Source organism: Geotrypetes seraphini, chromosome 3 (genome assembly GCF_902459505.1).
Source record: "Geotrypetes seraphini chromosome 3, aGeoSer1.1, whole genome shotgun sequence".
Taxonomy (NCBI): Eukaryota; Metazoa; Chordata; class Amphibia; order Gymnophiona; family Dermophiidae; genus Geotrypetes; species Geotrypetes seraphini.
In genome coordinates, this window is record NC_047086.1 from 204,594,837 (window position 1) to 204,612,210 (window position 17,374).

The 17,374-nt window shown below is 45.0% G+C and overlaps 1 protein-coding gene across 4 annotated transcripts in view; it reads right to left on the minus strand.

Moving 5' to 3' along the window:
- The window catches only part of SLC4A8 (solute carrier family 4 member 8), a 536,451-nt gene that overhangs the window by 230,913 nt on the left and 288,164 nt on the right, over positions 1 to 17,374 (minus strand). The window lies entirely within an intron of this gene.

Consider the following 17,374-nt stretch of genomic DNA (forward strand, 5'->3'; position numbering starts at 1 on the left):
CCAAGTTTCGTTCAAATCGGTCAAGCCGTTTTTGCGTGATCGCGGCACATACACACATACATACCTCCGATTTTATATATATAGATTATTCATATTGGAAAAATAATAGAGGGAATGATGTGAGGGAAGGGAGGTAATTTAATGTATTATAACATAAATTAGAAAGATTGTCAAGTGATATATTTAATTTTTATGTTTTGATGTTTGTACACTTGATGTAAGATTGAAAATGAATAAAGATTAAAAAAACCAAACCCTCAATTTTTATATGCAAAATAAAACCATTAAATTGAAACCCCAGGCCTCATAAAAGGACTAAGGTAAATGAACCAAAAATAAGAAATTCTCTTCTTTTTTTTTTTTTTTTTTAGAAAAGAAATGAATAATTTTAACAAAAAAAAAAAACCGAAGGAAAAATTTGTGAAAATATATTTCACAAATGAACGTGCTGAGGGAAGGCAACGCAGCACTAGAAAAAACACAACTTCTTCGCTCTGCAGAAAACGAAGAACTGAGGTACTACAAGTTCTCGTCGGGCGAGAAGGCACTCGTGCATGAGTGGTACGGGCAATCTAAAAGCGTATGAATTCTTAAAGTGCCGATGCACTTTTCACTGTCCGTACCAGGCTCCGTGGATGACATCACCCACATAATAATAATAATAACTTTATTCTTTTATACCGCCATAACTAAAAGTTCTAGGCGGTTTACACTAAAAAAGTTGGACAATCAGCGAAATATAATAATACAGTAAAAAATACAAATATTTGTAAAATAGAATTTCAATAATAAAACTCACCAAGTAATAAACTTATTGAACAAAGTGAGAATATGCTGCCTGCTTGTCCTAGGATAACTGCCTTCACACATAAAAACACAGCTTTAGGGCAGGAGTAGAGTAGAACATATTAATGGGGCCAGTCAGTTAATAACTGGTTTGTTTTTTGATATAGTGTTCAATCCATAGCCCTACTCCTCTGCCCACCAACCCAGCCAGCTGATTAACCGCTCCCCTTAACTGCATCCATTCTGTTTGTTTTTCTGTCTTGTCTATTTAGATTGTAAGCTCTTTCGAGCAGGGACTGTCCTCTTCTTTGTGGTTCTGCAAGGCGCTGCGTACGTCTGGTAGTGCCATAGAAATAATTAATAGTAGTAGTAGTTGACCCATATGGTTATAAGAATTTAAGCCACATAGATCTCTTTCTTTTGAAGAGTCATAGCAGATATGACCAATTGTGGTTTTATCTTGCCCTTTGTAGAGTAGTGTATGGGTGATGAAGGGGAGCAAATGTACTAAAATGTTGCTGCTGCTGCTTTGTTTTGTTTTTTGATGACTAACACCAGCTTTGGCCCAGATTCTATAAACGGCGTCCTGATTGTAGGTGGCCAACTGCTGCTTAACCAGCCATTCGGGATGCATGTTTTTTTAAAAAAACCTCCCGAGGCAGGCTGCCTACATGGGGGTGGCCTAAGGGATCTGGCCAATCAGAATATTAGGCCTCTCCCAGTGCATCCCAGAATGCTTTGCGAATGGGGCCTAAGATTTCGGTTGGCCCAGGTGCCTAAAGCCCCTCCTATGGGAGGGGCCTTAAGCACCTGAGCCAGTCAGGGCTTAAGGCCCCTCCCTGGTGCATCCCATGATGCACTGGGAAGGGGCAGGCCCATCATTCGCGATATGGTGGGCCATCCAGCTGGCCAATGAGTTAAGGTTGGGATGGTTCCAGTGGGGGGACTGGGGTGGTGGAGGGGGGTCCTAGGAGGGATACCTGCGATGTTTGGGGTGGTGGGTGGAGTTCAAGCAGGAGGGACTGCCGATTGTCATAACGGGAGGGGGGAGGGGTGGAGCGGGTTGTTGCTAAACTTATTGCAGCAGAGAGATCCCTTGCCGTGATAAGCTCAGCTGCAACCCAATTCTATAACCGGTGCCTGTGAAATATAGGATGCCCATGTGCAATTCTCAAAAGCCATTTAGGCTTCTGAGACTGGGTGTCCTATACAGAATCCAGCCCTTTATGTGCAGAAAGCACAGTTACTTACCGTAACAGGTGTTATCCAGGGACAGCAGGCAGATATTCTTGACTGATGGGTGACGGCACCGACGGAGCCCCGGTACGGACAATTTTAGAGTGATTGCACTCTAAGAACTTGGAAAGTTCTAGTAGGCCGCACCGCGCACGCGCGAGTGCCTTCCCGCCCGACAGAGGCGCGCGGTCCCCAGTTAGGAAAAGCCAGCTAAGAAGCCAACCCGGGGAGGTGGGTGGGACGCAAGAATATCTGCCTGCTGTCCCTGGATAACACCTGTTACGGTAAGTAACTGTGCTTTATCCCAGGACAAGCAGGCAGCATATTCTTGACTGATGGGTGACCTCCAAGCTAACAAAAAAAAAGATGGTGGGAAGGTTGGCCATTAGGAAAACAAATTTTGCAAAACAGATTGGCCGAAGTGTCCATCCCGTCTGGAGAAAGCATCCAGACAATAATGAGATGTAAAAGTATGAACTGAGGACCAAGTAGCAGCCTTGCAGATTTCCTCAATAGGCGTGGAGCGGAGGAAAGCCACAGATGCTGCCATAGCTCGAACTCTATGGGCCGTGACAGAACCTTCCAGTGTCAGTCCGGTCTGAGCATAACAGAAAGAAATGCACGCTGCCAGCCAATTAGACAACATACGTTTAGAAACAGGACGTCCCAATTTATTCGGATCAAAGGACAGAAAGAGTTGGGGAGCTGATCTGTGGGGCTTAGTACGCTCTAAATAGTAAGCCAGAGCCCGCTTACAGTCCAAAGTATGCAGAGCTTGTTCTCCAGAATGAGAGTGAGGTTTCGGAAAGAAGACAGGCAGAACAATGGATTGGTTGAGATGGAATTCCGAGACAACCTTAGGGAGAAACTTTGGATGTGTACGCAGAACCACCTTGTCATGATGAAAGACTGTAAAAGGTGGATCAGCAACTAGTGCATGTAGCTCACTGACCCTCCTGGCAGAGGTAAGAGCAATAAGGAAAAGTACCTTCCAAGTGAGAAACTTGAAAGAAGCGGTAGCCAAAGGTTCAAAAGGAGGCTTCATTAAGGCGGAAAGAACCACATTGAGATCCCAGATTACCGGAGGGGCTTTGAGAGGTGGTTTCACATTGAAAAGACCCCGCATGAATCTGGACACCAAGGGATGAGCCGAGAGAAGTTTTCCATGAACTGGCTCATGAAAAGCAGCAATACCATTGAGGTGGACTCTGATGGAAGTAGACTTGAGGCCAGAGTCAGACAAAGAAAGAAGATAATCCAATAAGGTCTCCACTGCAAGGGAAGTGGGATCATGATGATGAAGAAGACACCAGGAAGAAAACCGTGTCCATTTCTGATGGTAACATTGCAGAGTGGCCGGTTTCCTGGAGGCATCCAGAATGGAACGAACGGGCTGAGACAAAAGAGTATCATGAGAAGTCAGCCCGAGAGAAACCAAGCTGTCAGGTGCAGAGACGGAAGGTTGGGATGCAAAAGGGTCTCCTGATGTTGCGTAAGCAGAGAAGGAAACAGTGGAAGAAGGAAAGGCTCCATGGAACTGAGTTGAAGTAGAAGGGAGAACCAATGTTGCCTGGGCCACCGTGGAGCAATCAGAATCATGGTGGCTCGTTCCCTCTTGAGCTTGAACAAGGTTTGTAACATGAAAGGCAGAGGAGGGAAAGCGTACAGGAACAGATTGGACCAATCTAGGAGAAATGCATCCGCTGCCAGACAGTGAGGGGAGTAGAGTCTGGAGCAGAATAGGGGCAGCTGGTGATTGTGAGGAGCTGCAAAGAGGTCTATCTGAGGAGTACCCCACTGAGCGAAGATGGACTGAAGAGTTAAAGGATCGAATGTCCACTCGTGAGGCTGGAGAATTCTGCTGAGCTTGTCTGCAAAGGAATTCTGTTCTCCCTGAATGTAGATAGCTTTCAGGAATAGTTGGTGATCTGTGGCCCAAGCCCAAATCTTCTGGGCTTCCTGGCACAAGAGGCGAGAGCCTGTCCCACCCTGCTTGTTGATGTAGTACATCGCAACTTGATTGTCTGTGCACAGCAGGAGGACCTGAGGAAAGAGAAGATGTTGGAAGGCCTTGAGGGCATAAAACATCGCTCTGAGTTCCAGGAAGTTGATGTGATGTTTCATTTCCTGGGCTGTCCAAAGTCCTTGAGTTTGGAATTCGTTCAAATGAGCTCCCCAGGCATAAGGGGAGGCGTCGGTGGTGATGACAAGTTGATGAGGAGGTAGATGGAACAAAAGACCTCTGGAGAGATTTGAGGTTATCAACCACCATTGTAGAGACTGATGAAGAGAGGATGTCACAGATATGTGTCGTGAGCAAGGATCCGTCGCTTGGGACCACTGGGTCGCTAGGGTCCATTGAGGAGTGCGTAGGTGGAGACGTGCGAAGGGTGTGACATGAACTGTGGAGGCCATGTGTCATCATTTGCTTGGCAGAGATGGAACGTTGATGAAGCACCTGCTGACACAGAGATTGGAGAGTGTGAAGACGGTTGGACGGCAGAAAAGCTCTCATGAGGACTGTGTCCAGCACCGCTCCAATGAATTGAAGTCTCTGAGTGGGGATAATATGAGATTTGGGTAGATTGATCTCGAACCCCAGAAGTTGTAAAAACATGATGGTCTGGTTGGTGGCCTGGAGTACTATCTGAGAAGAATTGGCCTTTATCAACCAATCATCCAGGTAAGGAAACACCTGAAGGTGGTGGGAACGTAGAAAGGCGGCACCACAATCAGACATTTGGTGAACACTCTTGGAGAGGAGGCCAGACCGAAGGGTAGCACCTTGTATTGGTAATGACAATGGTTGATCATGAAGCGGAGGTACTGTCTGGAGGCCAGATTGACTGGTATGTGAGTGTATGCTTCTTTGAGATCTAGGGAACATAGCCAGTCGCCTTGATTGAGAAGAGGATAAAGAGTAGCTAGAGAAAGCATCTTGAATTTCTCTTTTACCAAGCATTTGTTGAGATCGCGAAGATCTAAAATGGGTCTGAGATCTCCTGTCTTTTTGGGAACTAGAAAGTAATGGGAGTAAAATCCCTGCCCCTTTTGATCCAGAGGAACCTCCTCTATGGCGTTCAGAAGAAGGAGGGATTGAACCTCTTGAAGAAGGAGGGAAGACTGAGAAGTGTTCAAAGCAGACTCTCTTGGCAGACTTTGGGCAGGAAGAGTCTGGAAATTGAGAGAGTAGCCGTGGCGGATGATGTTGAGGACCCACTGATCCGAGGTGATGATTTCCCAACGGCTTATGAAATGAGTAAGGCGTCCTCCTATGGGCTGCAGAAGATGGGCAGAAGGAGGGAGACTGGCTATGTCCTGGAGAACCAAGTCAAAAGGGTTGAGTTGATTTCTGTGAAGGGGGAGGTTTCACCTGCTGTTGCTGCTGTGCTGGTCTAGCAGCTTGCCTCTGTTGTTGCCTCTGACGCCTGGGTTGCTGCTGGGTCTGAAGTAAAGGACGAGCCACAAATCTACGTTGATAGGCCGATTGTTGGCGAAAAGGCCTAGTAGGTGGGGTCTTCTTCTTTGTCTTAAGGAGAGTGTCCCATCGAGTCTCATGAGCTGAGAGTTTCTGAGTAGTGGAGTCCATGGATTCTCCAAACAGCTCATCCCCCAAACAAGGTGCATTGGCCAGTCGATCTTGATGATTGACATCGAGTTCTGAAACTCTGAGCCAGGCCAGTCGCCGCATAGCTACCGACATAGCCGTGGCCCTAGAGGTCAGCTCAAAGGTGTCATAGATTGATCTGACCATGAACTTGCGCAGTTGTAAAAGCGATGAAGAAGTTTGGTGAAAGGCAGATTTTTTACGGTCAGGGAGATATTTCTCAAAAGATGACAAAGTCTGAATGAGATGCTTAAGGTAAAAAGAAAAATGAAAAGCATAGTTCCCTGATCTATTTGCTAGCATCGCATTTTGATACAACCTCTTGCCAAACTTATCCATGGCCTTACCTTCTCTGCCAGGAGGGACAGAAGCGTATACACTAGCCCCCGTGGATTTCTTTAAAGTAGATTCCACCAGTAAGGACTCATGGGGGAGTTGCGGCTTGTCAAAGCCTGGAATAGGGATGACCTTATATAAGGAGTCCAGTTTGCGGGGAGCTCCTGGGATGGTCAAGGGTGTCTCTAAATTTTTGTAAAATGTCTCTCTTAATATGTCATGAAGAGGCAGTTTGAGAAATTCCCTTGGAGGCTGGTCAAAATCCAGAGCATCAAGTAATGCCTTGGATTTTTTGGATTCAGCCTCCAAGGGAATAGAGAGAGATTCACACATCTCTTTGAGAAAAGAGGTAAAAGAAGTTGCATCAGGTTTAGAGGATGGATCCAAAACAGAAGGATCCTCTTCTCCTGATGAACACTCTCCCTCTGATAGAAGAGGGTCCTCCGAATCGCCCCACAGATCAGTTTCCCGCACTTGAAAACTGCGGTCCCGGGATTCCGGTGTGGAGGGTTCTAGGTGTCGAGTTTTATGCATCGACTTCCCAGACCTCTGTGAAACGGTACCGGGAGATGTTATAGGCTGTGTCGGCGCCGATGTTTGAACAGCCTGGTGTAAGGATCTCGGTTCCAGCGCTAAGACTGGCATAGATACCGAGGAAGTGGTATGCATCGGTACCGACAAGGTGGATGCCGACAAAGGAGGCTGCTCCACTGTCGGTACTGGAGACTCAGACCGGACCGGGACTGGAAGGCTCGGTGTCAGAAGGGCAGGTAACAGCTGCTGTAGTTGTTCTTTAAGCTGTACTTGCAGGACGGCGGCAATGCGCTCGTCCAGTGAAGGCACCGGTACCGCTTTTTTCTTCTGCGGTACCTTGGGTGCCGCTCTACACTCCGAAGAGGAACCCGATGTCGAGGGGCTTACCTCAATCGGAGCGGAGCGCTTCCGTGGGCGCCTCGAAGTCGGCAGGATTGGGCTCGCTGCCACTGAGACCGGAGGGCGCTCCAGCGGGGAAGGCTTCTTAGCCGGCTTACCTGAAGGGTGCGACGCCGGCGCGGTGTCGACGAGGCAGGTGCCGACTGCGTCGGGGTCGAAGTGGGGACCGGTTCCGCCGAATCCGACATCTCGGTACCAAACAATAATCGCTGTTGGATTTGTCGATTTTTTAAAGTTCTCTTTTTAAGAGTGGCACAGCGGGTGCAAGTAGACACTCGATGGTCAGGACCAAGACACTGTAGACACCAGTTGTGCGGGTCTGTGAGTGAAATTGGTCGAGCGCACCGCTGGCACTTCTTAAACCCGGGTTGAGGGGGCATGAATGTAAAAACGGCTTCAGCCAAATCGAAGGCCGAGGCCTCGATGATGGCAACAGGCCCCGCTGGGGCGAAACCGAAAAATGAAAGAAAAACGAATTAAGTTTTTTTTGTTTTTTTTTTAACAAAGAAAAGAAAATAAAATGAGGGAAACAATATTTCCCAACGAGTTTACGCGAGCGGGAAGGCGAAAATAGAAAAAAGTTTTCAACAGCCGTTGAAACTTGCGTCTTCTTAGCTCCGCGGAAACTAAGAAACTGGGGACCGCGCGCCTCTGTCGGGCGGGAAGGCACTCGCGCGTGCGCGGTACGGCCTACTAGAACTTTCCAAATTCCTAGAGTGCAATCACTCTAAAATTGTCCGTACCGGGGCTCCGTCGGTGCCGTCACCCATCAGTCAAGAATATGCTGCCTGCTTGTCCTGGGATAATGGGCTTTATGGGAGGGCAACAAGAAGGAAGCCATATATGTCACAAAGCATTTTAAAAGTAACATTTGGGAAACACTACAAACATGTGAAAGAAGGTTTCATCATCTCTTGAGACTAAAGTAGAAATTATTGGTCTCAATACAGAGTGATAATTCATGCATATCACTCAGGGTTGTAGTGTTTATGGAACTTTTTGGTCTCAATTCAGTCAACACCATTTTTTCAGTAAAGCATGATGTTAGCAGCATTATTATTATAATTTTTTTCATATTTAAGATTTTATGTACAATCTGCCTTTTAAAGAGCAGTTTGCATTTTACAGATCCACAGGTGTGACATAGCTTAATAAAATAAGATGTTACATTCAGTGCACTTCCTTCACAGCTTGCTGTTGACAACAGACTCCAGAGCCTTGGCAACTTGATCGGTGTTCAGATTATCCAGTGATAGACTCCTCTCTTTCCCAAAGTCATAGTGTGCCCAGAGTTTGGGATGTAGTCCAGAGCACTCTCAAATCAGAATTGGGAAAGCAGGATTTGCTTTCTTCAGATCAACATAGTTCTGCTCAATAAAATCTCTGATGCCCTGGCTGCCGGTCGACTTCTGACACAGATGAATCCGAATCTCCTTCAGGTGTCTGCTCAGATTTGCCCTGATGCTCTTCACTATGGCAGCCGCCGTTTTGCCAACCATAAGCCCCTGTTAGCAGCATTATATTGTTGGGATGCTTTTCAACAGGAGGGGGCAAGGAAGCTTGTGAAGATCATAAGAAAGATGAATGATCCAAAGGCAGATTCTGGAGAAAACCTATTCCAGTCTGTCATAAATTTGAGCCCGGGGAGAAGATTTACCTTTCAGTAAAGACATCGATTCTAAGATTGTAAGTCCTCTGAGGAAAATTCTTACTGCACTTGAATGTACTGTGTACTTGTAACTTGCCTCAAGGTATAACTGAGAAGGTATGAGTTAATCCCTAATCCAACTCTCCAAACACAAAACAATGGATTGGCTTAGCAAAATCAAGTGAATGCTTAGCCACAGCCCATAACTGAATTCAACAGAATATATGGAAGATCGTAGCCCACAGACCTTTCACAACCAATATAAAAGAACTTGAGCTATTCTGCCAAAACAGCTTGAGCTATTCTGCCAAAAAGAGTAGAGGAAAACTGAACTATTCGACTATGCAAAGCTGGTAGACACTTATCCTAAATGACTTGTGGCTGTTACTACTGCGAAAAGGGGTTTCCACCCAGTATTTAGTCAAAAAATGTGAAAACTTGCTCAATCAAGTCTTTTTGGTTTCTTATTAATTATTTCTTGAACATTTCTATAATTGTACATTCATGCAGAAAGCATAGATACACTGTTATAGAATTGCCCTCAAAATCCAAGTATTTCTAACCACATGCATATACAAACTGCAAATGCACATTGTGACCAGGCCGGTTCCCAGGTAGGTGGGAGACCGGGCTCGGACCACAGGTAGATTTATTATTGCGCCTTTTATATGGCTGGATGAATGAAAACCCGGAAGACGGATTTCCTAGGAACTGGAACCGGATTTATTAAAGTTAAAAAAAAAAAAAAGAAGAAGAAAAACATGTTGGAACATATAGTACGTTCTTCACACTTTTCACCGGCCTAAAGCATAACCTGGGCTTCAGTCCTTGTGCCCTGCCTGAAGTTTCCAGGTCCATAAAACAAAGCACATTAACACCCCAAACCTCCCAACAAATAAAACAAAGGTTTGGCTTCCAGATCCTCCCACACAGAATGTGTCCTGGATTACTGAACGTGACAAAGCCCACCCTGGGCTAACTTTCAGAAGTCGCTTACCCCCTTCAAGTCCACCAGAGGTGAGGTAACTAAATTCTGATAATTACGTCTCAATTGGCCAGGATTGGTCTGACCCTGCTTCAAACACGGTTAGTGTCCAAGGCTTCCCTTAGCCTGGACTGGATTGTTGAGAGAATGGGACAGACCTCTCATATATCATTCTCCCCTATCTTCCCTGGGCTCACCCTCCCCAGGAATACTGTTCATCTCCCAGTCCATAGACCCATAGCCCTGGCTGGTTCTCCACCCGGTGTTCTCGGGCTGCTTCTCTCAACCCCGTCTTGCCTGGATGTTAGCTCTTTGCCCACCGGTCCTTTCCACGGCCAGTCTCTTGGTTCACCCTCCCAGGGTTTGTACAGCCTGGCAAGGTCTGGTCCAGGGCCTTCGCTTTCCCTCCTGAAGGGCTGACCCCTAGATAGCAAACGGGGCTGAGGCACAGGAACTCCCTGGTAGCTGCAATCCTTCCTGGTTGCTGGCTGATTGGAATTAGTCCCACCTGAGCTCCCCCTCTGCCTTCCCCTGGTTTGTATTTGAGGCTTTTCGATCTGCACGCCCCGAGGGTTAACTCCACCCTTTCCTAAATTGGGTTTAGGTTTCAGAGAAGGAGGAAAGGAGTAATAGGGGGAAGAACTAGCTTCAAGGGCCCCCCCCTCTGGCTCTTAGGCTGAGCTACGACCTGATTCTTCTCTTCCCTTCCGGACTGGGCCGGCTGTCCCGGCTCCATGCCAGGTTTTCCCGGGCCCAGGGCAGGATGCATTCTGGGTTTTGTAGTTCTTTTTGGCAGGGACAGGGGCTTCCCTGTCACAACATACACATTGCCTTTCAAAATGAGTTTAGGGGAGTCATGTGATCTAGTGAGTGAGCCAGGACGTATCTCTGGTTTGCTTGAGACTCTGGCTATTCACATGGTATCGTATCTGGTCCAGATATCAAAGGTCACTCCTTTGGTATCTGGACCAATCGGAGTTTTAGGCCACTCCCAGGGCATCCTAGGATGCACCAAAAATGAGACCTAAGTCCCTGATTGGCTCAGATGCCTACAGCCCTTCCTATGGGAGAGACTTTAGATATCTGAGCCAATCAAGTCCTTAGGCTCCTCCCCAGTGCATCCCAGGATGCACCAGGAAGGCCAGCCATTTGGGAAGAGGTGGGCCTGCCAGCAGGAGAATGGATATCCCTCTCGCCGGTCATCTTCAAAGATATGGGGGTTGTTGGCCTAGCGTGTTGGGGGATCGGGGGTTTGAGGGATCGAGAGGGCTCCTGCAGGAGGAATTGGGCATCTCTCCTGCTGATTGGATGTGTGGGGGGTGGGGGTTAGGCAGGAGGAGTTAGGCAGGAGGGAGTGGGTATCCCTCCTACCGATCAAAGGGGATGAGAATGTCTGGGGGGGTTCCTCTGTGATATCATGCATATTGATTGTAGAAATTCTAAAAACTCGACTGTGTTGCAGACCTTGAAGATCGACATTGAACACCCCTGGTACAGAGGATGTTGTAAAGATCAATGAAACAAGCTCCTACTTTACTTCATTTTAAATTTAATTTTTTAGACCACACAATATGAATACTTTTGAAAGGCAATGTGTATGTGCATTTTCAGTTTGTACATGTTTATGGTAAGGAATACTTGGATTTTTGAGGGCAATTTCATAACAGTGTGCCTATATTTAGGTGAAGGGAGAGCCCTTATAGGTCACCTATTCTGCAGAGGAAAGTTGGTGTCTACTTTCCTTAACAGAACATCAGCACAGTAGGTTAGCTATGCACATGTAATTTAGGCACAAGTACGTATATCAGCCTTAGAAATGCTCACTACTAAATGCTGGAGATATGCACATAACTTATAGTTTTCTGTAAGTTGCATGAGTAAATATGTCTCACTCAGAAATTGCCCATCTGCCAAATACGCACTATGTAAAATACACATGTATTTAAATAATGGTGCTTAAGTAGATTTTTGGCACTTTTGAGCATATGTGTATGCATTGTAGTCATTTATGCCAAAGCTGGCACAAATTTGGCACCCATTTCATAGTATTGCCGAAAAGCACAGGTACTTATCGTAACAGATGTTATTCAGGGACAGCAGGCAGATATTCTCATACATGGGTGATATCACCGACAGAGCCCCATATGGACATTTGAAAAGTGAATCTCAACTTTAAGTTTTAGAAAGTTTGTGATCGGCCCGCACCACACATGTGCGAGTGCCTTCCCGCCCGATGTAGGCATGCAGTCCCTCAGTTAAGAAAAGCCAGCTAAGAAGCCAACAAGGGGAGGTGGATGGGTTGTGAGAATATCTGCTTGCTGTCCCTGGATAACACCTGTTATGATAAGTAACTGTGCTTTATTCCAGGACAGTACTATTAAATAAAGATCAAAGGCTATATGGCAAGCAATCAATTACAATCCAAAGCAAGCTGTCTTGCCACGTATAACTCAAAATGCAAAGAACTAGACAATGATATATAGACACTGGGGATATCTCAGAATGCTACTCTGAAGAATGTCAGCGTAGCAGCACTCCTCACTGAATTCACCCTGAATTCAGTGAGGAGTGCTGCTACGCTGACATTCTTCAGAGTAGCATTCTGAGATATCCCCAGTGTCTATATATCATTGTCTAGTTCTTTGCATTTTGAGTTATACATGGCAAGACAGCTTGCTTTGGATTGTTATCCCAGGACAAGCAGGCAGCATATTCTCACACATGGGTGACCTCCAAGTTAACTAGAATGGGATGGTGGGAGAGTTGGCCATTAAGAAAATAAATTTTGTAATACTGACTGGCCGAAGTTCCCATCCCGTCTGGAGAAAGACTCCAGACAATAATGCGAGGAGTATGCAAGAACTGAGGACCAGGTGGCAGCTTTACAGATTTCCTCAATAGGAGTAGATCTAAGGAAAGATACAGAAGCTGGCCTAGCTTGGACTTTGTATGCTGTGACACGACTTTCCAGCTGAAGTCCAGTCTGAGCATAGCAGAATGATATACAGGCTGCTACCCAGTTGGAAATCTTTCTCTTGGAAATAGGATGCCCCAACTTATTAGGATCAAATGAGACGAAAAGTTGAGGAGATGTTCTATATAGCTTTGTCCTGTCGATATAATAGGCCAAAGCACATTTACAGTCCAGAGTGTGCAACGCCGTTTCTCCAGCATGAGAATGAGGCTTAGGGAAAAAAAACTGGAAGAACAATTGACTAATTGAGATGAAACTCTGTGACCACTTTCGGTAGAAACTAAGGATGCGTGTGTAGAACCACTTTATCATGGTGAAAAACTGTGAAGGGTGGATCTGCCACCAACGCTTGCAACTCACTGACTCTCCTGGAACAGGTGAGAGAAATAAGAAAAACAACTTTCCAGGTGAGAAACTTGAGATGAGCCATGGCTATTGGTTCAAATGGAGGCTTCATTAAACTGGAAAGAACCACATTAAGGTCCCAGACCACTGGAGGAGGTTTGAGAGCTGGTTTCACATTGAAAAGTCCTTTCATGAATCTGGAGACCAAAGGATGAGCAGTAAGAGGCTATCACTCGATTGACATGTGAAAAGCTGTAATAGCATTGAGATGGACTCTGATAGATGTAGATTTAAGTCCAGAGTCAGACAGATGAAGTAGATAATCCAACACCAATTCCACTGACAAGGAAGTTGGATCATGATGAAGAAGGAGACACCAGGAAGAAAATTGAGTCCACTTTTGTTGATAACATTATTGAGTGGCTGGCTTCCTGGAGGCATCAATAATATTGCGAACAGGCTGAGAAAGATGTAATTCATATGAATTCAGCCTGAGAGAAACCAAGCTATCTGGTGTAACAACTGCAGGTTGGGATGTAGAAGAGATTCTTGATTCTGAGTAAGCAGACTAGGAAAGATTGGTAGAGGAATTGGCTCCCTAGTGCTGAGCTAAAGTAGAAGGGAGAACCAATGCTGCTGGGGCCACCGAGGAGCAATGAGAATCATGGTGGCTGACTCTCATTTGAGTTTGAACAGTCTTCAACAGGAGAGGCGTTGGAGGGAATGCATATAGAAACAGGCCTGTCCAGTCCAGGAGAAATGCATCAGCTTTCAGACGGTGAGGAGAGTAAAGTCTGGAGTAAAACTGGGTCAACTTGTGATTATAGGGAGTTGCAAATAAGTCCACCTGAGGAGTGCCCCATTGAGTAAGGATGAGATGGAGAATCGCAGAGTTGCGAGTCCATTTGTGAGGCTGAAGAATTCTGCTAAGGTTGTCTGCCAGGGAATTCTTCTCCCCTTGAATGTAGACAGCCTTTAAGAATTGGGGAAATTGACTTCAAATCCCAAAACTTGTAGGAAGGCAATGGTCTGAGAATGGGTTGGATTACAATATTGAACAACCTATTAAAATATTAGGGGTAACGTTGGATAAATCTTACATTGGAGAAATACACCAATTTACTTATTAAGAAATGTTTTTCAGTGCTCTGGAAGCTTCGTACCATCAAAAAATATTTTGATGAAGTCTCTTTTTGGTTGTTGGTGCAATCTTCCATTTTAAGTATACTGGACTACTGTAACATTATTTATGTAGGGTCTTATTTTAAAATTCTTCTGAGATTAAGGGTAGTCCAGAACACTGCTGTTCGCCTTATTTTCGGCTTTAAAAAATGGGAGCTTATCACTCCCTTCTCCCTTGCACTGGCTACCACTGGAGTTTAGAGTACTATTCAAATTTTCTTGCATTTGTTACAAAATAGCATTTGGTCTGGCACCAGGTTATCTCCTTTCTCATTTTTCCTGGAGTCATTTTAACAAAAATACATGGAGAGTGCAGTTATTTATTTATCCTTCTATAATACCTTGCCGCTATAAGAGGTTCCTCGAGAAAACTTTCTCTTTTCAGGCCGCCACAATGGATACATGGCTCAGAAAAATGATGCTAGAAGCTTCTTCTTATTTAGATTTTAGGAAATTACTAAAGACTCAATTATTTAACAGGCTGACATCGTAATGGTTTTACCTTTTCTCTTATTTTAACCATGTTTCCATTTGATTTTCATGTTTCTTACTTGCATGGTTTGCCTTTTTATCTTGATCAATTTTATTGTAATTTTTTGTACTTTTTATTCCAATCAATTTTATTGAAATGTATGAATTGCCTTTTTATTGAATTTTATTGTGATTTTCATTGAAAATGTATGTATGTATTGATTTTTTCTCATGCTTTGAGCCGCTTAGAACCTCCCCGATATGGCTGCATATAAATAAATAATTATTATTATTATTTTGCCAGAGCCACCTCCTGAGATGACACAGCTTTGATCAACCAGTCATCCAGGTTAGGAAAGACTTGAGGATCATGGGATCGGAGAAATGCAGCCACAACAATCAGGTACTTTGTGAAGACTCTGGAAAAAGACGCCAGACCGAAAGGAAGAACCTTGTATTGATAATGACGTCCATTCACCTGATATCGAAGCCTGATGAATTGGTATATGTGAATCGGTATATGCATGTAGGCTTCTTTGAGATCCAGAGAGCATAGCCAGTCGTTATGATCCAGAAGTGGATAAAGAAGAGCAAGGGAGAGCATCCAGAATTTCTCTTTGACTAGAAATTTGTTGAGAACTCTGAGATCCTGAATGAGTCGTATACCTCTGGTCTTTTTTGGAATTAAAAAATACCAGGAGTAGAATCCCTGACTCTGCTGATTTAAAGGAACCTCTTCGATAGCATTGAGAAGGAAGAGGGATTGAATTTCCTGAATAAGAGAAGACTGTATCGGGTCCAAAATAGACTCTCTTGGAGGATGAGCTGGAGGTAGGGTATGAAAATGGAGAGCATACCCCTAATGAATGATGCCTAGAAGTCAGAGATTTGTGGTGATGAGCTCCCAATGATTTACGTAATGCTGCAGCTGCCCTCAGATTGGCTGAGGTAGCGGTTGAAGAATGGGAACTGTGGCTATGCTACTGAGGAATATATCAAAAAAGGCTGTGTAGGCTTTTGTTGAGCAGCCTGTTGTTTAGGTTGCTGTCATGGTTGCTGCTTTTGCTTCCTAGGCTTAGAAGGAGCAGGAGGAGCAGGCTTAGCTGAAAACCTGTGTTGGTACGAAGAAGCAGCTTGAAAGTATGTCGGTGACATCACCCATGTGTGAGAATATACTGTCTGCTTGTCCTGGGGTAATAGTACTTATGTAGGAAGATTTTTATTTCTCTCAGGAGTCTAGAAGTAATACCACAGCAAGACTGAGAATCACTAAAGGAAAAGCCTATGGAACTCACCTCCCAGTGCGTTCCAACTCTGGTCCACTGTGCTCTGGCTCTGGCTCCGGTTCCACGTTTGAGAAGGTTGAGGCTTCTTCTTTGGTTTAACCAAAGTGTCCCATCTGGTCTCATGAGCAGATTGCGTTTGAGTAGTCGTATCCATTGATGAACCAAAAAGCTCATCTCCTGGACAGGGAGCATGGGCCAAGCGGTCCTGGTGATTTATATCAAGTTCAGAAACACGATGTCAGGCAAGGCGCCTCATGGTCACTGACATGGCTGCTGCTCGTGATATAAGTTCATAAGTATCATAAGTGGTGCGAACCATATATTTCTGCAATTTAAAAGTCGAAGCAATAAGTTGTTGGAATCTCGATTGCTTACGGGATGGAATATACTTTTGAAAAGATGCAATTTGTTTGACCAAATATTTCAGGTAAAATGAAAAATGGAAATTATAATTACCAGCTCTGTTGGCCAACATTGAAGTCTGGTAAAGATGCTTAACAAACTTGTCCATTGCTCTACCTTCTCTGCCAGGAGGTACAGATGCATAGATACCAGCCCCTGACGATTTCTTTAGAGTGGATTCAATCGCTAAAATTCTTGATGGAGCTGTGGTTTAGCAAAACCAGGACTAGGAACCACCCTATACAAAAAGTCCAGTTTTTTAGGAGCCACCGGAATGGAGAGAGGAGTCTTGAGGTTCTTATAGAAAGTCTCTCGTAGAATATCATGGAGCAGGAGCTTCAATAAGTCTTTAGGAGGCTGGTCATAATCCAGAGCCTCCAAGAACTCCCTGCTATGCTTGGAATCCGCATCTAGCGCGATGGAAAGATATTCAGCCGCCTGATGGAGAAATTTAGAAAAAGAAGACTGCTCAGAAAAGTCAAATGTCTTTGAGGCAATAGTTGAGGTGAATCTGAACCAGAAGAGTCCTCATCTGCAGTAAAGAGTGGTTCCTATTCTGAGTCTCCCAAAAAAATCAGAATCCTGTATGGAATGAGGACGGTGTGGAAGAATCGGTGTCGAAGCCTCGAGATGCATGGTCTTATGACAGTGCTTCCGGTATCGTACTGGAGTAACCTCACTCAATGTTTGAGTCGAGGATGACTGGTGCCGTGCAGATAGATCAATTGACTCCTGTGTTGATGGTCTCCGCACTGGTGGAGCATCAGATTGAGGTGTGGTCTGTGTTGTTCTTAAATCCCGTCTGCAGGTGTGACATCAATGGGAAGACCACCTCAGCAAAATCGAAATCGGAGACCAAGGTGGTACAACAGGCCCTGCTGGGCCAAAAACCCACGAGGGATAAAAAAGAGATTTTTTTTTTTTACCGAAGTAACTCTAACAAAAACAAAAGAAGAACACGAAAATGACTAAAAAGTCACTGACACGAGAGTGGGAAGGCAAAAAAGTTTTCAATGGCCATTGAAATGTGTCTTCTTAGCTCTGTAGAAATTGAGGGACTGCACGTCTACATTGGGCGGGAAGGCACTAGTGCATGCGTGGTGAGGGCTGATCGTGAACTTCCTAAAACTTAAAGTTGCAATTCACTTTTCAAGTGTCCATATCAGGGCTCCGTCGGTGACAT